A 17,970-nucleotide genomic window follows, 5' to 3' on the forward strand; every position below is an offset into this window, starting at 1 on the left:
TTCTCTCCACGTCCCCCTCGACTCTCTCTCCCCCCGTCCCCCTCGACTCTCTCTCCCCCGTCCCCCTCGACTCTCTCTCTCTTCCCGTCCCCCTCGACTCTCTCTCCCCGTCCCCCTCGACTCTCTCTCCCCCGTCCCCCTCGACTCTCTCTCCCCCGTCCCCCTCGACTCTCTCTTCTCCCCGTCCCCCTCAGACTCTCTCTCCCCCGTCCCCCTCGACTCTCTCTCTCCCCGTCCCCCTCGACTCTCTCCCCCTCCCCTCGACTCTCTCTCTCCCCCGTCCCCCTCGACTCTCTCTCCCCGTCCCCTCGACTCTCTCTCCCCCGTCCCCCTCGACTCTCTCTCCCCCGTCCCCCTCGACTCTCTCTCCCCGTCCCCCTCGACTCTCTCTCCCCGTCCCCCTCGACTCTCTCTCTCCCCCGTCCCCCTCGACTCTCTCTCTCCCCGTCCCCCTCGACTCTCTCTCCCCCGTCCCCCTCGACTCTCTCTCCCCGTCCCCTCGACTCTCTCTCCCCCCGTCCCCCTCGACTCTCTCTCCCCCGTCCCCCTCGACTCTCTCTTCCCCCGTCCCCCTCGACTCTCTCTCCCCCGTCCCCCCTCGACTCTCTCTCCTCCCGTCCCCCTCGACTCTCTCTCCCCGTCCCCTCGACTCTCTCTCCCGTCCCCCTCGACTCTCTCTCCCCCGTCCCCCTCGACTCTCTCTCTCCCCGTCCCCCTCGACTCTCTCTCCCCCGTCCCCCTCGACTCTCTCTCTCTTCCCCGTCCCCTCGACTCTCTCTCCCCGTCCCCCTCGACTCTCTCTCTCCCCGTCCCCCTCGACTCTCTCTCCCCCGTCCCCCTCGACTCTCTCTCCCCCGTCCCCCTCGACTCTCTCTCCCCGTCCCCCTCGACTCTCTCTCCCCCCGTCCCCCTCGACTCTCTCTCTCTCCCCGTCCCCCTCGACTCTCTCTCCCCGTCCCCCTCGACTCTCTCTCCCCCGTCCCCCTCGACTCTCTCTCTCTCCCCCGTCCCCCTCGACTCTCTCTCCCCGTCCCCCTCGACTCTCTCTCCCCCGTCCCCCTCGACTCTCTCTCCCCGTCCCCCTCGACTCTCTCTCCCCCGTCCCCCTCGACTCTCTCTCCCCGTCCCCCTCGACTCTCTCTCCCCCGTCCCCCTCGACTCTCTCTCTCCCCCGTCCCCCTCGACTCTCTCTCCCCCGTCCCCCTCGACTCTCTCTCCCCCCGTCCCCCTCGACTCTCTCTCCCCGTCCCCCTCGACTCTCTCTCCCCCGTCCCCCTCGACTCTCTCTCCCCGTCCCCCTCGACTCTCTCTCCCCCGTCCCCCTCGACTCTCTCTCTCCCCGTCCCCCTCGACTCTCTCTCCCCGTCCCCCTCGACTCTCTCTCTCCCCGTCCCCCTCGACTCTCTCTCCCCCGTCCCCCTCGACTCTCTCTCCCCCGTCCCCCTCGACTCTCTCTCCCCGTCCCCTCGACTCTCTCTCCCCGTCCCCCTCGACTCTCTCTCCCCCCGTCCCCCTCGACTCTCTCTCTCTCCCCCGTCCCCCTCGACTCTCTCTCCCCGTCCCCCTCGACTCTCTCTCCCCGTCCCCCTCGACTCTCTCTCCCCCGTCCCCCTCGACTCTCTCTCCCCCGTCCCCCTCGACTCTCTCTCCCCGTCCCCCTCGACTCTCTCTCCCCCGTCCCCCTCGACTCTCTCTCTCCCCCGTCCCCCTCGACTCTCTCTCTCCCCGTCCCCCTCGACTCTCTCTCCCCCGTCCCCCTCGACTCTCTCTCTCCCCCGTCCCCCTCGACTCTCTCTCCCCCGTCCCCCTCGACTCTCTCTCCCCCGTCCCCCTCGACTCTCTCTCCCCAGTCCCCCTCGACTCTCTCTCCCCCGTCCCCCTCGACTCTCTCTCTCTCCCCCGTCCCCCTCGACTCTCTCTCCCCCGTCCCCCTCGACTCTCTCTCCCCCGTCCCCCTCGACTCTCTCTCCCCCGTCCCCCTCGACTCTCTCTCCCCCGTCCCCCTCGACTCTCTCTCCCCCGTCCCCCTCGACTCTCTCTCCCCGTCCCCCTCGACTCTCTCTTCCCCCGTCCCCCTCGACTCTCTCTCTCCCCCGTCCCCCTCGACTCTCTCTCTATCCCCCGTCCCCCTCGACTCTCTCTATCCCCCGTCCCCCTCGACTCTCTCTCTATCCCCCGTCCCCCTCGACTCTCTCTCTCTCCCGTCCCCCTCGACTCTCTCTCTCTCCCCGTCCCCCTCGACTCTCTCTCTCCCCGTCCCCCTCGACTCTCTCTCCCCGTCCCCCTCGACTCTCTCTCTCTCCCCGTCCCCCTCGACTCTCTCTCCCCCGTCCCCCTCGACTCTCTCTCCCCGTCCCCCTCGACTCTCTCTCCCCCGTCCCCCTCGACTCTCTCTCCCCCGTCCCCCTCGACTCTCTCTCCCCCGTCCCCCTCGACTCTCTCTCTCCCCCGTCCCCCTCGACTCTCTCTCTCCCCCGTCCCCCTCGACTCTCTCTCTCCCCCGTCCCCCTCGACTCTCTCTCTCCCCGTCCCCCTCGACTCTCTCTCTCCCCCGTCCCCCTCGACTCTCTCTCCCCCGTCCCCCTCGACTCTCTCTCCCCCGTCCCCTCGACTCTCTCTCTCTCCCCCGTCCCCCTCGACTCTCTCTCCCCGTCCCCCTGACTCTCTCTCCCCCGTCCCCCTCGACTCTCTCTCCCCCGTCCCCCTCGACTCTCTCTCCCCCGTCCCCCTCGACTCTCTCTCCCCCGTCCCCCTCGACTCTCTCTCTCCCCGTCCCCCTCGACTCTCTCTCTCCCCCGTCCCCCTCGACTCTCTCTCCCCGTCCCCCTCGACTCTCTCTCTCCCCCGTCCCCCTCGACTCTCTCTCCCCGTCCCCCTCGACTCTCTCTCCCCGTCCCCTCGACTCTCTCTCCCCCCGTCCCCCTCGACTCTCTCTCTCTCCCCGTCCCCCTCGACTCTCTCTCCCCGTCCCCCTCGACTCTCTCTCCCCCGTCCCCTCGACTCTCTCTCTCCCCGTCCCCCTCGACTCTCTCTCTCCCCCGTCCCCCTCGACTCTCTCTCCCCCCGTCCCCCTCGACTCTCTCTCCCCCGTCCCCCTCGACTCTCTCTCCCCCGTCCCCCTCGACTCTCTCTCTCTCCCCCGTCCCCCTCGACTCTCTCTCCCCCGTCCCCCCTCGACTCTCTCTCCCCCCGTCCCCCTCGACTCTCTCTCTCTCCCCGTCCCCTCGACTCTCTCTCCCCGTCCCCCTCGACTCTCTCTCCCCCGTCCCCCTCGACTCTCTCTCTCTCCCCCGTCCCCCTCGACTCTCTCTCCCCGTCCCCCTCGACTCTCTCTCCCCCGTCCCCCTCGACTCTCTCTCCCCGTCCCCCGACTCTCTCTCCCGTCCCCTCGTCTCTCCCCGTCCCCTCGACTCTCTCTCCCCGTCCCCCTCGACTCTCTCTCCCCCGTCCCCCTCGACTCTCTCTCTCTCCCCGTCCCCCTCGACTCTCTCTCCCCCGTCCCCCTCGACTCTCTCTCTCTCCCCCGTCCCCCTCGACTCTCTCTCTCTCCCCCGTCCCCCTCGACTCTCTCTCCCCGTCCCCCTCGACTCTCTCTCCCCCGTCCCCCTCGACTCTCTCTCCCCGTCCCCCTCGACTCTCTCTCTCCCCCCGTCCCCCTCGACTCTCTCTCCACGTCCCCCTCGACTCTCTCTCCCCCGTCCCCCTCGACTCTCTCTCTCTCCCCCGTCCCCCTCGACTCTCTCTCCCCCGTCCCCCTCGACTCTCTCTCCCCCGTCCCCCTCGACTCTCTCTCTCTCCCCGTCCCCCTCGACTCTCTCTCCCCGTCCCCCTCGACTCTCTCTCCCCCGTCCCCCTCGACTCTCTCTCCCCCGTCCCCCTCGACTCTCTCTCCCCCGTCCCCCTCGACTCTCTCTCCCCCGTCCCCCTCGACTCTCTCTCCCCCGTCCCCCTCGACTCTCTCTCTCCCCCGTCCCCCTCGACTCTCTCTCCCCGTCCCCCTCGACTCTCTCTCCCCCGTCCCCCTCGACTCTCTCTCCCCCGTCCCCCTCGACTCTCTCTCCCCCGTCCCCCTCGACTCTCTCTCCCCCGTCCCCCTCGACTCTCTCTCCCCCGTCCCCCTCGACTCTCTCTCCCCCGTCCCCCTCGACTCTCTCTCCCCCGTCCCCCTCGACTCTCTCTCTCTCCCCCCGTCCCCCTCGACTCTCTCTCCCCCGTCCCCCTCGACTCTCTCTCTCCCCGTCCCCCTCGACTCTCTCTCCCCCGTCCCCCTCGACTCTCTCTCCCCCGTCCCCCTCGACTCTCTCTCCCCGTCCCCTCGACTCTCTCTCCCCGTCCCCCTCGACTCTCTCTCCCCCCGTCCCCCTCGACTCTCTCTCTCTCCCCGTCCCCCTCGACTCTCTCTCCCCGTCCCCCTCGACTCTCTCTCCCCGTCCCCCTCGACTCTCTCTCCCCCGTCCCCCTCGACTCTCTCTCCCCCGTCCCCCTCGACTCTCTCTCCCCCGTCCCCCTCGACTCTCTCTCCCCCATCCCCCTCGACTCTCTCTCCCCGTCCCCCTCGACTCTCTCTCCCCCGTCCCCCTCGACTCTCTCTCCCCCGTCCCCCTCGACTCTCTCTCCCCCGTCCCCCTCGACTCTCTCTCTCTCCCCCGTCCCCCTCGACTCTCTCTCCCCGTCCCCCTCGACTCTCTCTCCCCCGTCCCCCTCGACTCTCTCTCCCCATCCCCCTCGACTCTCTCTCCCCCGTCCCCCTCGACTCTCTCTCTCCCCCGTCCCCCTCGACTCTCTCTCCCCCGTCCCCTCGACTCTCTCTCCCCGTCCCCCTCGACTCTCTCTCCCCCGTCCCCCTCGACTCTCTCTCCCCCGTCCCCCTCGACTCTCTCTCCCCCGTCCCCCTCGACTCTCTCTCCCCGTCCCCCTCGACTCTCTCTCCCCGTCCCCCTCGACTCTCTCTCCCCCCGTCCCCCTCGACTCTCTCTCCCCCGTCCCCCTCGACTCTCTCTCCCCCGTCCCCTCGACTCTCTCTCCCCCGTCCCCCTCGACTCTCTCTCCCCCGTCCCCCTCGACTCTCTCTCCCCCGTCCCCCTCGACTCTCTCTCCCCCGTCCCCCTCGACTCTCTCTCCCCCGTCCCCCTCGACTCTCTCTCTCTCCCCCGTCCCCCTCGACTCTCTCTCCCCCATCCCCCTCGACTCTCTCTCTCTCCCCCGTCCCCCTCGACTCTCTCTCTCCCGTCCCCCTCGACTCTCTCTCTCCCCGTCCCCCTCGACTCTCTCTCTCCCCGTCCCCCTCGACTCTCTCTCTCTCCCGTCCCCCTCGACTCTCTCTCCCCGTCCCCCTCGACTCTCTCTCTCTCCCCCGTCCCCCTCGACTCTCTCTCCCCCGTCCCCCTCGACTCTCTCTCTCTCTCCCCTTCGACTCTCTCTCCCCGTCCCCCTCGACTCTCTCTCTCTCCCCGTCCCCCTCGACTCTCTCTCCCCCGTCCCCCTCGACTCTCTCTCCCCCGTCCCCCTCGACTCTCTCTCCCCGTCCCCCTCGACTCTCTCTCCCCCGTCCCCCTCGACTCTCTCTCTCCCCGTCCCCTCGACTCTCTCTCCCCCGTCCCCCTCGACTCTCTCTCTCCCCCGTCCCCCTCGACTCTCTCTCCCCCGTCCCCCTCGACTCTCTCTCCCCGTCCCCCTCGACTCTCTCTCTCTCCCCCGTCCCCCTCGACTCTCTCTCTCTCCCCCGTCCCCCTCGACTCTCTCTCCCCCCCGTCCCCCTCGACTCTCTCTCTCTCCCCGTCCCCCTCGGCTCTCTCTCTCCCCATCCTCCTCCACTCTTTCTCTCTCCCCCGTCCCCCTCGACTCTCTCTCTCCCCCGTCCCCCTCGACTCTCTCTCTCCCCCGTCCCCCTCGACTCTCTCTCCCCGTCCCCCTCGACTCTCTCTCCCCGTCCCCCTCGACTCTCTCTCCCCGTCCCCCTCGACTCTCTCCGCCGTCCCCCTCGACTCTCTCCCCGTCCCCCTCGACTCTCTCCCCGTCCCCCTCGACTCTCTCTCCCCCGTCCCCCTCGACTCTCTCTCTCCCCCGTCCCCCTCGACTCTCTCTCTCCCCCGTCCCCCTCGACTCTCTCTCTCCCCCGTCCCCCTCGACTCTCTCTCTCCCCCGTCCCCCTCGACTCTCTCTCTCCCCCATCCCCCTCGACTCTCTCTCTCCCCCGTCCCCCTCGACTCTCTCTCTCCCCCGTCCCCCTCGACTCTCTCTCCCCCGTCCCCCTCGACTCTCTCTCCCCGTCCCCCTCGACTCTCTCTCTATCCCCCGTCCCCCTCGACTCTCTCTCTATCCCCCGTCCCCCTCGACTCTCTCTCTATCCCCCGTCCCCCTCGACTCTCTCTCTATCCCCCGTCCCCCTCGACTCTCTCTCTATCCCCCGTCCCCCTCGACTCTCTCTCTCTCCCGTCCCCCTCGACTCTCTCTCTCTCCCGTCCCCCTCGACTCTCTCTCCCCCGTCCCCCTCGACTCTCTCTCCCCGTCCCCCTCGACTCTCTCTCTATCCCCCGTCCCCCTCGACTCTCTCTCTCCCCCGTCCCCCTCGACTCTCTCTCCCCGTCCCTCCTCGACTCTCTCTCCCCCGTCCCCCTCGACTCTCTCTCCCCCGTCCCCCTCGACTCTCTCTCTCCCCCGTCCCCCTCGACTCTCTCTCTCCCCCGTCCCCCTCGACTCTCTCTCTCCCCGTCCCCCTCGACTCTCTCTCTCCCCCGTCCCCCTCGACTCTCTCTCTCGCCCGTCCCCCTCGACTCTCTCTCTCCCCCGTCCCCCTCGACTCTCTCTCTCCCCGTCCCCCTCGACTCTCTCTCCCCCGTCCCCTCGACTCTCTCTCTCTCCCCCGTCCCCCTTGACTCTCTCTCCCCGTCCCCCTCGACTCTCTCTCCCCCGTCCCCTCGACTCTCTCTCCCCCGTCCCCCTGGACTCTCTCTCCCCCGTCCCCCTCGACTCTCTCTCCCCCGTCCCCCTCGACTCTCTCTCCCCCGTCCCCCTCGACTCTCTCTCCCCCGTCCCCCTCGACTCTCTCTCCCCCGTCCCCCTCGACTCTCTCTCTCCCCCGTCCCCTCGACTCTCTCTCTCTCCCCGTCCCCCTCGACTCTCTCTCCCCCGTCCCCCTCGACTCTCTCTCCCCGTCCCCCTCGACTCTCTCTCTCTCCCCGTCCCCCTCGACTCTCTCTCTCTCCCCATCCCCCTCGACTCTCTCTCCCCGTCCCCCTCGACTCTCTCTCCCCGTCCCCCTCGACTCTCTCTCTCTCCCCGTCCCCCTCGACTCTCTCTCTCTCCCGTCCCCCTCGACTCTCTCTCCCCCGTCCCCCTCGACTCTCTCTCCCCGTCCCCCTCGACTCTCTCTCTCTCCCCCGTCCCCCTCGACTCTCTCTCCCCCGTCCCCCTCGACTCTCTCTCCCCCGTCCCCCTCGACTCTCTCTCCCCCGTCCCCCTCGACTCTCTCTCTCCCCGTCCCCCTCGACTCTCTCTCCCCGTCCCCCTCGACTCTCTCTCCCCCGTCCCCCTCGACTCTCTCTCCCCCGTCCCCCTCGACTCTCTCTCCCCGTCCCCCTCGACTCTCTCTCCCCCGTCCCCCTCGACTCTCTCTCCCCCGTCCCCCTCGACTCTCTCTCCTCCCCCGTCTCTCCCTCGACTCTCTCTCCCCCGTCCCCCTCGACTCTCTCTCCCCCGTCCCCCTCGACTCTCTCTCCCCCGTCCCCCTCGACTCTCTCTCCCCCGTCCCCCTCGACTCTCTCTCCCCCGTCCCCCTCGACTCTCTCTCCCCCGTTCCCGCCTCGACTCTCTCTCCCCCGTCCCCCTCGACTCTCTCTCCCCCGTCCCCCTCGACTCTCTCTCCCCCGTCCCCCTCGACTCTCTCTCCCCGTCCCCCTCGACTCTCTCTCCCCCGTCCCCCTCGACTCTCTCTCCCCCGTCCCCCTCGACTCTCTCTCCCCCGTCCCCCTCGACTCTCTCTCCCCCGTCCCCCTCGACTCTCTCTCCCCGTCCCCCTCGACTCTCTCTCCCCCGTCCCCCTCGACTCTCTCTCCCCCGTCCCCCTCGACTCTCTCTCCCCCGTCCCCCTCGACTCTCTCTCCCCCGTCCCCCTCGACTCTCTCTCCCCCGTCCCCCTCGACTCTCTCTCCCCCGTCCCCCTCGACTCTCTCTCCCCGTCCCCCTCGACTCTCTCTCCCCGTCCCCCTCGACTCTCTCTCCCCCGTCCCCCTCGACTCTCTCTCCCCGTCCCCTCTCGACTCTCTCTCCCCCGTCCCCCTCGACTCTCTCTCCCCGTCCCGCTCGACTCTCTCGTCCCCCGTCCCCTCGACTCTCTCTCTCTCCCCCGTCCCCCTCGACTCTCTCTCTCCCCGTCGCCCCTCGACTCTCTCTCTCCCCCGTCCCCCTCGACTCTCTCTCCCCCGTCCCCCTCGACTCTCTCTCCCCGTCCCCCTCGACTCTCTCTCCCCGTCCCCCTCGACTCTCTCTCCCCCGTCCCCCTCGACTCTCTCTCTCTCCCCCGTCCCCCTCGACTCTCTCTCTCTCCCCCGTCCCCCTCGACTCTCTCTCCCCCGTCCCCCTCGACTCTCTCTCCCCCGTCCCCCTCGACTCTCTCTCCCCCGTCCCCCTCGACTCTCTCTCCCCGTCCCCCTCGACTCTCTCTCCCCCGTCCCCCTCGACTCTCTCTCCCCTGTCCCCCTCGACTCTCTCTCCCCGTCCCCCTCGACTCTCTCTCTCTCCCCGTCCCCCTCGACTCTCTCTCCCCCGTCCCCCTCGACTCTCTCTCCCCCGTCCCCCTCGACTCTCTCTCCCCATCCCCTTCGACTCTCTCTCCCCCGTCCCCCTCGACTCTCTCTCTCTCCCCCGTCCCCCTCGACTCTCTCTCCCCCGTCCCCCTCGACTCTCTCTCCCCGTTCCCCCTCGACTCTCTCTCCCCCGTCCCCCTCGACTCTCTCTCCCCGTCCCCCTCGACTCTCTCTCCCCGTCCCCCTCGACTCTCTCTCCCCCGTCCCCCTCGACTCTCTCTCCCCGTCCCCCTCGACTCTCTCTCCCCCGTCCCCCTCGACTCTCTCTCCCCCGTCCCCCTCGACTCTCTCTCCCCCGTCCCCCTCGACTCTCTCTCCCCGTCCCCCTCGACTCTCTCTCCCCCGTCCCCCTCGACTCTCTCTCCCCCGTCCCCCTCGACTCTCTCTCCCCCGTCCCCCTCGACTCTCTCTCTCTCCCCCGTCCCCCTCGACTCTCTCTCTCTCCCCCGTCCCCCTCGACTCTCTCTCTCTCCCCCCGTCCCCCTCGACTCTCTCTCTCTCCCCGTCCCCCTCGACTCTCTCTCTCTCCCGTCCCCCTCGACTCTCTCTCTCTCCCGTCCCCCTCGACTCTCTCTCCCCGTCCCCCTCGACTCTCTCTCTCTCCCCCGTCCCCCTCGACTCTCTCTCCCCCGTCCCCCTCGACTCTCTCTCTCTCTCCCCTTCGACTCTCTCTCCCCGTCCCCCTCGACTCTCTCTCTCTCCCCCGTCCCCCTCGACTCTCTCTCCCCCGTCCCCCTCGACTCTCTCTCCCCGTCCCCCTCGACTCTCTCTCCCCGTCCCCCTCGACTCTCTCTCCCCGTCCCCCTCGACTCTCTCTCCCCGTCCCCCTCGACTCTCTCTCCCCTGTCCCCCTCGACTCTCTCTCTCCCCGTCCCTCGACTCTCTCTCCCCCGTCCCCCTCGACTCTCTCTCTCTCCCCCGTCCCCCTCGACTCTCTCTCCCCCGTCCCCCTCGACTCTCTCTCCCCGTCCCCCTCGACTCTCTCTCTCTCCCCCGTCCCCCTCGACTCTCTCTCTCTCCCCCGTCCCCCTCGACTCTCTCTCCCCCCCGTCCCCCTCGACTCTCTCTCTCTCCCCGTCCCCCTCGGCTCTCTCTCTCCCCATCCCCCTCCACTCTCTCTCTCTCCCCCGTCCCCCTCGACTCTCTCTCTCCCCCGTCCCCCTCGACTCTCTCTCTCCCCCGTCCCCCTCGACTCTCTCTCCCCGTCCCCCTCGACTCTCTCTCCCCGTCCCCCTCGACTCTCTCTCCCCGTCCCCCTCGACTCTCTCTCCCCGTCCCCCTCGACTCTCTCCGCTGTCCCCCTCGACTCTCTCCCCGTCCCCCTCGACTCTCTCCCCGTCCCCCCTCGACTCTCTCTCCCCCCGTCCCCCTCGACTCTCTCTCTCCCCCGTCCCCCTCGACTCTCTCTCTCCCCCGTCCCCCTCGACTCTCTCTCTCCCCCGTCCCCCTCGACTCTCTCTCTCCCCCGTCCCCCTCGACTCTCTCTCTATCCCCCGTCCCCCTCGACTCTCTCTCTATCCCCCGTCCCCCTCGACTCTCTCTCTATCCCCCGTCCCCCTCGACTCTCTCTCTATCCCCCGTCCCCCTCGACTCTCTCTCTATCCCCCGTCCCCCTCGACTCTCTCTCTCTCTCGTCCCCCTCGACTCTCTCTCTCTCCCGTCCCCCTCGACTCTCTCTCCCCCGTCCCCCTCGACTCTCTCTCCCCCGTCCCCCTCGACTCTCTCTCCCCGTCCCCCTCGACTCTCTCTCTATCCCCCGTCCCCCTCGACTCTCACTCCCCCGTCCCCCTCGACTCTCTCTCCCCGTCCTCCTCGACTCTCTCTCCCCCGTCCCCCTCGACTCTCTCTCCCCCGTCCCCCTCGACTCTCTCTCTCCCCCGTCCCCCTCGACTCTCTCTCTCCCCCGTCCCCCTCGACTCTCTCTCTCGCCCGTCCCCCTCGACTCTCTCTCTCCCCGTCCCCCTCGACTTTCTCTCCCCCGTCCCCTTCGACTCTCTCTCTCTCCCCCGTCCCCCTTGACTCTCTCTCCCCCGTCCCCCTCGACTCTCTCTCTCCCCCGTCCCCCTCGACTCTCTCTCTATTCCCCCTTCTCCGACTCCCCGGAGGTGACTGATTTTGTTGTGATGTCACCAGCCTCGTTAGTGGGTTTTTTTCCCTGCTCTGATGGGAGCTGCCCTGATGGGAGTCCATATGCTGCCGTTACTCGTCCTGGTCCATCGAGTTCTGGCACACGGGTAAGTCACAGTGCCAGGGGGAAATGCACAGGGTTTTCTCTGGCGGCAAAACTGTCTGGGGGCGGAGGGCTGCCTTCCCATATTCCACATGAGTATTTGTGGGGTTTTCTGGGTTTTGCTCACATGGTACGTTCTCTGTCTGGTCCAGGATCAAGGATGGGGGTGTCTATCTAGTTCCGTGTTTTGTTACTCTGTACAGACGCTATTTAAAGAAGGGTCCTAAATGACCCTGGAAATTACCGGCTGGTGAGCCTGATGTCAGTGGTAGCTAAATTATTGGAAGCTTTTCTGAGAGGTTAGATATACAAGTATTTGGAAAGTCAGGTTTTGATTAAGAATAGTCGCTATGGCTTTGTGTGTGGTAGGTCATGTTTCACCAAACATTAAGGCTCTACCAGGTGGCCAGAATTCCCTGATGTAAAGCCACATATTATACCCCTATGTAGCTGTCGGGAGGCCACTTGAAAGAGCAGGAGGCTCCTCTGAGGTGCACTTTCCGCCTGTCCTCCGAGAGAGATAATTGCCAGAGCACTGAAGTTCCCCAGACACCTGAAAGCAGCCGCCTGAAAGTGGTCGCTCAGGGGTGGGCTGATGACAAACAACTGGCAACCCAACTCCCCGTGCCTGACAACCCCCCCCTCCCCGCTGCCCCTGCCCCCCCAGCACAGGATGTCAGGGCAGGGGCACACGCGCAGTACTATGAGGCAGGGGCGGCTAGCACCAGCCACCACTGCCCCGACCTCCTGATGGGACAGGAGCCGGAGTGCACTCCGAGGCACCTCACTTGTAGCTGTCCTTTTCAGCTGTGTTTTCAGGGCTGCCACCTGAACGACCATTCCACAGGGCTGTATCTGCTTCTGCAGCCGCATGCTTGGCAGAGAATGCACCTGAAAGCGGCTTTATAGAATTTTTCAAGGAGGTTACCAGGAAAGTTGATGAAGGAAAGGCTGTGGATGTTGTCTATATGGACTTTAGTAAAGCCTTTGACAAGGTCCCACGTGGAGGTTTGTCAGGAAGGTTCAGACGCTCGGTATTCATGGTGAGGTCATGAACTGGACTCAACAATGGCTGGACAGGAAAAGCCAGAGAGTAGTGGTGGACAATGCTTCTCAGACTGGAGGCCTGTGGCTAGTGGGGCCTCAGGGATCAGTGCTGGGACCATTGTTGTTTGTCATCTGTATCAATGATCTGGATGATAATGTGATAAATTGGATCAGCAGGTTTGTAGATGACACTAAGATTGGAGACGTTGTGGACAATGAAGAAGGTTTTCAAAGTTTGCAGAGGGATCTGGAGCAGCTGGAAAAATGGCAGATGGAATTTAATGCAGACAAGTGTGAGGTGTTGCACTTTGGTAAGACATAATATGGTAAATAATAGGGAACTGCAGTAAAAGAGAGGGATCTGGGAATACAGATACAGAATTCCCTGAAAGTGGTGTCACGGGTGGATAGGGTTGTAAAGAGAGCTTTTGACATATTGGCCTTCATAAATCAAAGTTTTGAGTACAGGAGTTGGGATGTTATGGTAAAGTTGTACGAGACATTGGAGAGGCTAAATTTAGAATATTGTGTGTGATGATGGATGAGAGGGGACAATAGAGGCATCAGATTCTGATGGGTGTAGATTGGGTGGGCAGCCAACACCTTTATTCGGTAAAGCACTAAGAGTTCAGGGGGTGTCTAACAGCGCCTGGGGGTTGGGGTCATGTTGCTGTGTTTCAGGCGCTGGTGTGAGCGGACCATGTGGGAGTCACGGTTGCAGCTGGTCGGAGGAGCGGAGAGGGTCCGCATTTCCTGTTCCAAGCTCCATCACTATGTCCAGCAGGGCTGGAACCCATACCCTGGGCCACGGAGGGTTCAGGGGGGAGAGTCCAACGCAACCCCAACCCCCTGCTTCATCTCCAGGTAGGTGGGGGGGGGGGGAAATCTGGCTGCCTATTCCTATCTCCCCACCCCCATCTCCTTACCCATCTCCTGTACCACCTGCCCCTGTACCCCCGCCTCCATACTTTCCCCCACTTCCGCCACCGTCTCCGTACCTGCCGCCACCGTCTCCGTACCTGCCGCCACCGTCTCCGTACCTGCCGCCACCGTCTCCGTACCTGCCGCCACCGTCTCCGTACCTGCCGCCACCGTCTCCGTACCTGCCGCCACCGTCTCCGTACCTGCCGCCACCGTCTCCGTACCTGCCGCCACCGTCTCCGTACCTGCCGCCACCGTCTCCGTACCTGCCGCCACCGTCTCCGTACCTGCCGCCACCGTCTCCGTACCTGCCGCCACCGTCTCCGTACCTGCCGCCACCGTCTCCGTACCTGCCGCCACCGTCTCCGTACCTGCCGCCACCGTCTCCGTACTGCGCCGTCTCGTACCTGCCGCCACCGTCTCCGTACCTGCCGCCACCGTCTCCGTACCTGCCGCCACCGTCTCCGTACCTGCCGCCACCGTCTCCGTACCTGCCGCCACCGTCTCCGTACCTGCCGCCACCGTCTCCGTACCTGCCGCCACCGTCTCCGTACCTGCCGCCACCGTCTCCGTACCTGCCGCCACCGTCTCCGTACCTGCCGCCACCGTCTCCGTACCTGCCGCCACCGTCTCCGTACCTGCCGCCACCGTCTCCGTACCTGCCGCCCCACCGTCTCCGTACCTGCCGCCACCGTCTCCGTACCTGCCGCCACCGTCTCCGTACCTGCCGCCACCGTCTCCGTACCTGCCGCCACCGTCTCCGTACCTGCCGCCACCGTCTCCGTACCTGCCGCCACCGTCTCCGTACCTGCCGCCACCGTCTCCGTACCTGCCGCCACCGTCTCCGTACCTGCCGCCACCGTCTCCGTACCTGCCGCCACCGTCTCCGTACCTGCCGCCACCGTCTCCGTACCTGCCGCCACCGTCTCCGTACCTGCCGCCACCGTCTCCGTACCTGCCGCCACCGTCTCCGTACCTGCCGCCACCGTCTCCGTACCTGCCGCCACCGTCTCCGTACCTGCCGCCACCGTCTCCGTACCTGCCGCCACCGTCTCCGTACCTGCCGCCACCGTCTCCGTACCTGCCGCCACCGTCTCCGTACCTGCCGCCACCGTCTCCGTACCTGCCGCCACCGTCTCCGTACCTGCCGCCACCGTCTCCGTACCTGCCGCCACCGTCTCCGTACCTGCCGCCACCGTCTCCGTACCTGCCGCCACCGTCTCCGTACCTGCCGCCACCGTCTCCGTACCTGCCGCCACCGTCTCCGTACCTGCCGCCACCGTCTCCGTACCTGCCGCCACCGTCTCTGTACCCATCCCATCTCTGTACATGTCTCCTGTACCTCCTGCCCTCTTATCCCTGCCTCCGTACCCACCCCCACCTACATACCCATTTCCTGTACTCCCTGCCCCGTACCCCTGTTCCCGTATTAGCATATCTGCCCCCACTTTTGAACCTGTTTCCGAACCCGCCCACCCATTCTGTACCTGCCCCCTTTCCATACCCATCACCACTCCTGCCCACCGCTTCCAAGGTGGGCCACCTGCCCCTGAACCCCACCACACCTCATCCTATCCATCCTGAGCCACTGACCATGTGGTTCTGCCCAGGCCAGCAGTGGTGCGGGTCAGCTGGTCAAACCGTACCGTGTGGGGTTGCTGTGATGGATATCGAGGGCCACATTGCACTGAGGGTGAGTGAAGGCATTGACCCTACCTCTCACCATACATGACCCCGACCTCTAACCTCTGAACCAGGGGGCTCTGACCTCCTGTCTACTCCCCATAATCATTTATTTTCCTCCTACCTCCCTCTTAAATATAATTAATTACAAATAGTTACTTAAATGCCTTGAACCTTCCCAATGACTTGGCCCCCACAGCTGTCTGCTGCAATAAATCCCCCGCCCCGGGTAATGAAATCCCTCTTCATGTCAGTTCGAAAGAGGTGTGTTTTGTATTCTGATGTTGTGTCCTCTGGTCCCTGACTACCCCAACACAGGGAACATCCTCTTCTCGTCCACTCTGCCAGGCCTTTCACTATCTGATAGGTTTCAATGAGATTCCACACCACACACCCCCTCATCCCAAATCTGCAAGGGTGACCTCAGCCACCTGGCCAGGCGACCCCAAAATGTAAAATGTATCTCATGTTATAATCCACTTATTTGAGAAATCGTCCTCGTGAACCTCCTCTGGACCCTCTCCAACATCAGCACATCCTTCCTTAGATCAGGAGCCCAAAACTGCTCACAATAGGCCAGAAAATGGTACCAAGATAGAGGCAGGTAGTGAGGAGGGAACGGAGAAGCTGCAGAGAGAGGAGAACGGGCAGAGTGGGAAATTAAATACAATGTTGGAACGTGTCCAGTCATGTACTCAGGTAGAAGGAATAAAAGGGCAGAGTATTATTTGGATGGGGAGATCATTCAAAATTCAGAGGCGTAAAGGGACGTGGGAGCCCTGGTGCAGGATCCCCTAAAGGTCGACCTCCAGGCTGGGTTGGTGGTGAAGAAGGAAGGGGAATGCAAGGGATAGGGATAGGGGACGAGAGCAGGGATGTGATGGTGTAAGGGGACAGTTTTGGGCTCCTTATTTATGAAAGGATGTGCTGGCGTCAAAGAGGGTTCAGAGAAGATTCACAAGAATGATTCCTGGAATGAAGGGATTAGCATAAGAGGAACATTTGACGGCTCTTGGACTGGACTCCTTGGAATTCAGAAGATTGAGGGGGGACCTCATAGAGACATTTTGAATGTTGAAAGGCCTGGATGGAGTAGATGTTGCAAAATTGTTTCCCATGGTTGGAGAGTCCAGGACAAGAGGGCACAACTTCAGCATTGAAGGGGCTCATTTAAAACAGATGTGGAGGAATTTCTTGAGCCCGAGGGCATTGAACCTCTGGAATTTGCTGCCACGGCGGCTGTGGAGGCCGGGTCATTGGGTGTATTGAAGACAGGATTGGTAGGTATGTGAATAGTCAGGGTATCAAAGGCTATGGTGAGAAGGCAGGGGAGTGGGGCTGAGTGGGAGAATCAATCTGCTCATGATAGAATGGGCAGAGCAGATTCAATGGCCTGAATGGCCTATTTCTGCTCCAATATTTTATGGTCTGTGATACCCTGATGAAGGTTCATAAGTCCCTCTGCATCCCTGATTCATGAACGTGCTGCATGTTTAGAAAATAGTCTGCACCTTTATTCCTTCCTCCAATGTGCACCATCTCTACCTGCCATTTCCTTGCCCATTTCCCCAAGTTCTTCCTCAACACCTGTCCCTGCTGGTCACCAGCACCAAGCCCTCTGGAACGCCACTGGCCACCAGCAGTCCCAGCACTGAGCCCTGGGGAACGCCGCCATCAGTCCCCGCCTGCGCCCTGCGCCCTGTGTCCTAGTCAGGCTCCGGAGAATGATCCAATTTTCTTTTTTTGAAAATTTTATTTAAAGGTTTTACAAAGCATAAAATATTAATTTTTATATAACAACAAAGAAAAAACAGACCCCCTTACCATTCCCCCCCCCAACTTCAAACCGAAACTATCCCATCCCTCCCACTCTCCCTCCAAGCTAAAAATAATTTTTAGTACCGGGTATTTAATGGTTACTGCTTGGTGTGCCAACCCTTTACTTATAATTTATTTAATATCCAAACCCATATATTCCAAATATAAACTCCACATTTTAACAAAAAAATGTAATTATTTTGCAAATTATAAGTTGTATTTTCCAAATACAAACACAATTGCAATTCATTATGGCATCTTTGTATATTCAATTCCACATCAATTTTCCATGTAATAGCTATACATTTTTTTGCTACAGCCAACCCTAATCATATAAATGCTAATTGTGGTTTAACCATCTGCAACCCTGTCGTTAATATATTCATATAACCCAACAAACATACCAACAGGTCAAGTTGTAAATCCATTCTAAATAAATCTCTCAAAAACTTTATAATTTTTATCCCAGAAAGGTTTAACTTTTTTACATGCCCAAACTGAATGCAAAAAAGTACCTGTCTGTTCCCCACATCTAAAACACAAATCTAATGAACTAAAACCATATTTCCTCATCTTTTCAGGAGTTGAATACAATTGATGTAAAATGATATAATTAACCAAACTATTTCGCACATTAAGTAATCTTGTAACACTATTGTTACAAGATCAAACCAGCAATCACAAAGAAGGCATTTCACACAGGTAAAGATGAACAATTACTTTATTAACAAAATTTCACCTTCAAACTTTAATTCAAACTCCCCCCTTTTATAACAATGCCCACTGGTTAATTTCTATAACAGTGAAAAACTAATAAATTCCCCAGCCTTAATATAATATATGTAATCAAATTCTGTTATATTTCTAATCAGCCCACAGAAAAAAACTTAGGCACAAAACACATAACACCCACAAAACTTTGATTACAATCAAAGTAAAGATCGTAAACAAAATTCAGTTTGTTTGGTAAACTGAAGCCAAAAGATATTTTAGAGAGAGAGCACAAAATTCAAAGTGGTCTTCTTGTGTTGCTTGCCGAGAGAGGAACAAAGGCTTAGTCCGGTTCCTTACGGCTGCCTTTGGAATGTTCCTCCGTTTTAAAATGCCCAACATTCTAAACTGTCTCCCAGATAATGACTCTGCTTGGGCCTCCTTCCACTTCAAAGCCATACCCAGTGGTGGTTTTTCTTCCAAGTCCAGAAATTTCTAGATCACCTTCTGCACATGCCCAGTCCATGTCCTGTTCACTCTCAGCAGTCCAGCTTCATCTTGGCTCTCTAAGGCAAATTCACTTTTTAACATAAAACCACCCAACACATAGGTCAATACACAACACAGAACTCTGTAACACTATCAATACACATATTTGACCATTCTTCCTAAGACAAAGTATTAGCCAAGTCTTTCTCCCACTTATCCTTCATTTTATATACATCAATCTTTTCCTACAGTAACATATACATTTCC

This window comes from Narcine bancroftii, chromosome 2 (assembly GCF_036971445.1).
Source record: "Narcine bancroftii isolate sNarBan1 chromosome 2, sNarBan1.hap1, whole genome shotgun sequence".
Lineage (NCBI taxonomy): Eukaryota > Metazoa > Chordata > Chondrichthyes > Torpediniformes > Narcinidae > Narcine > Narcine bancroftii.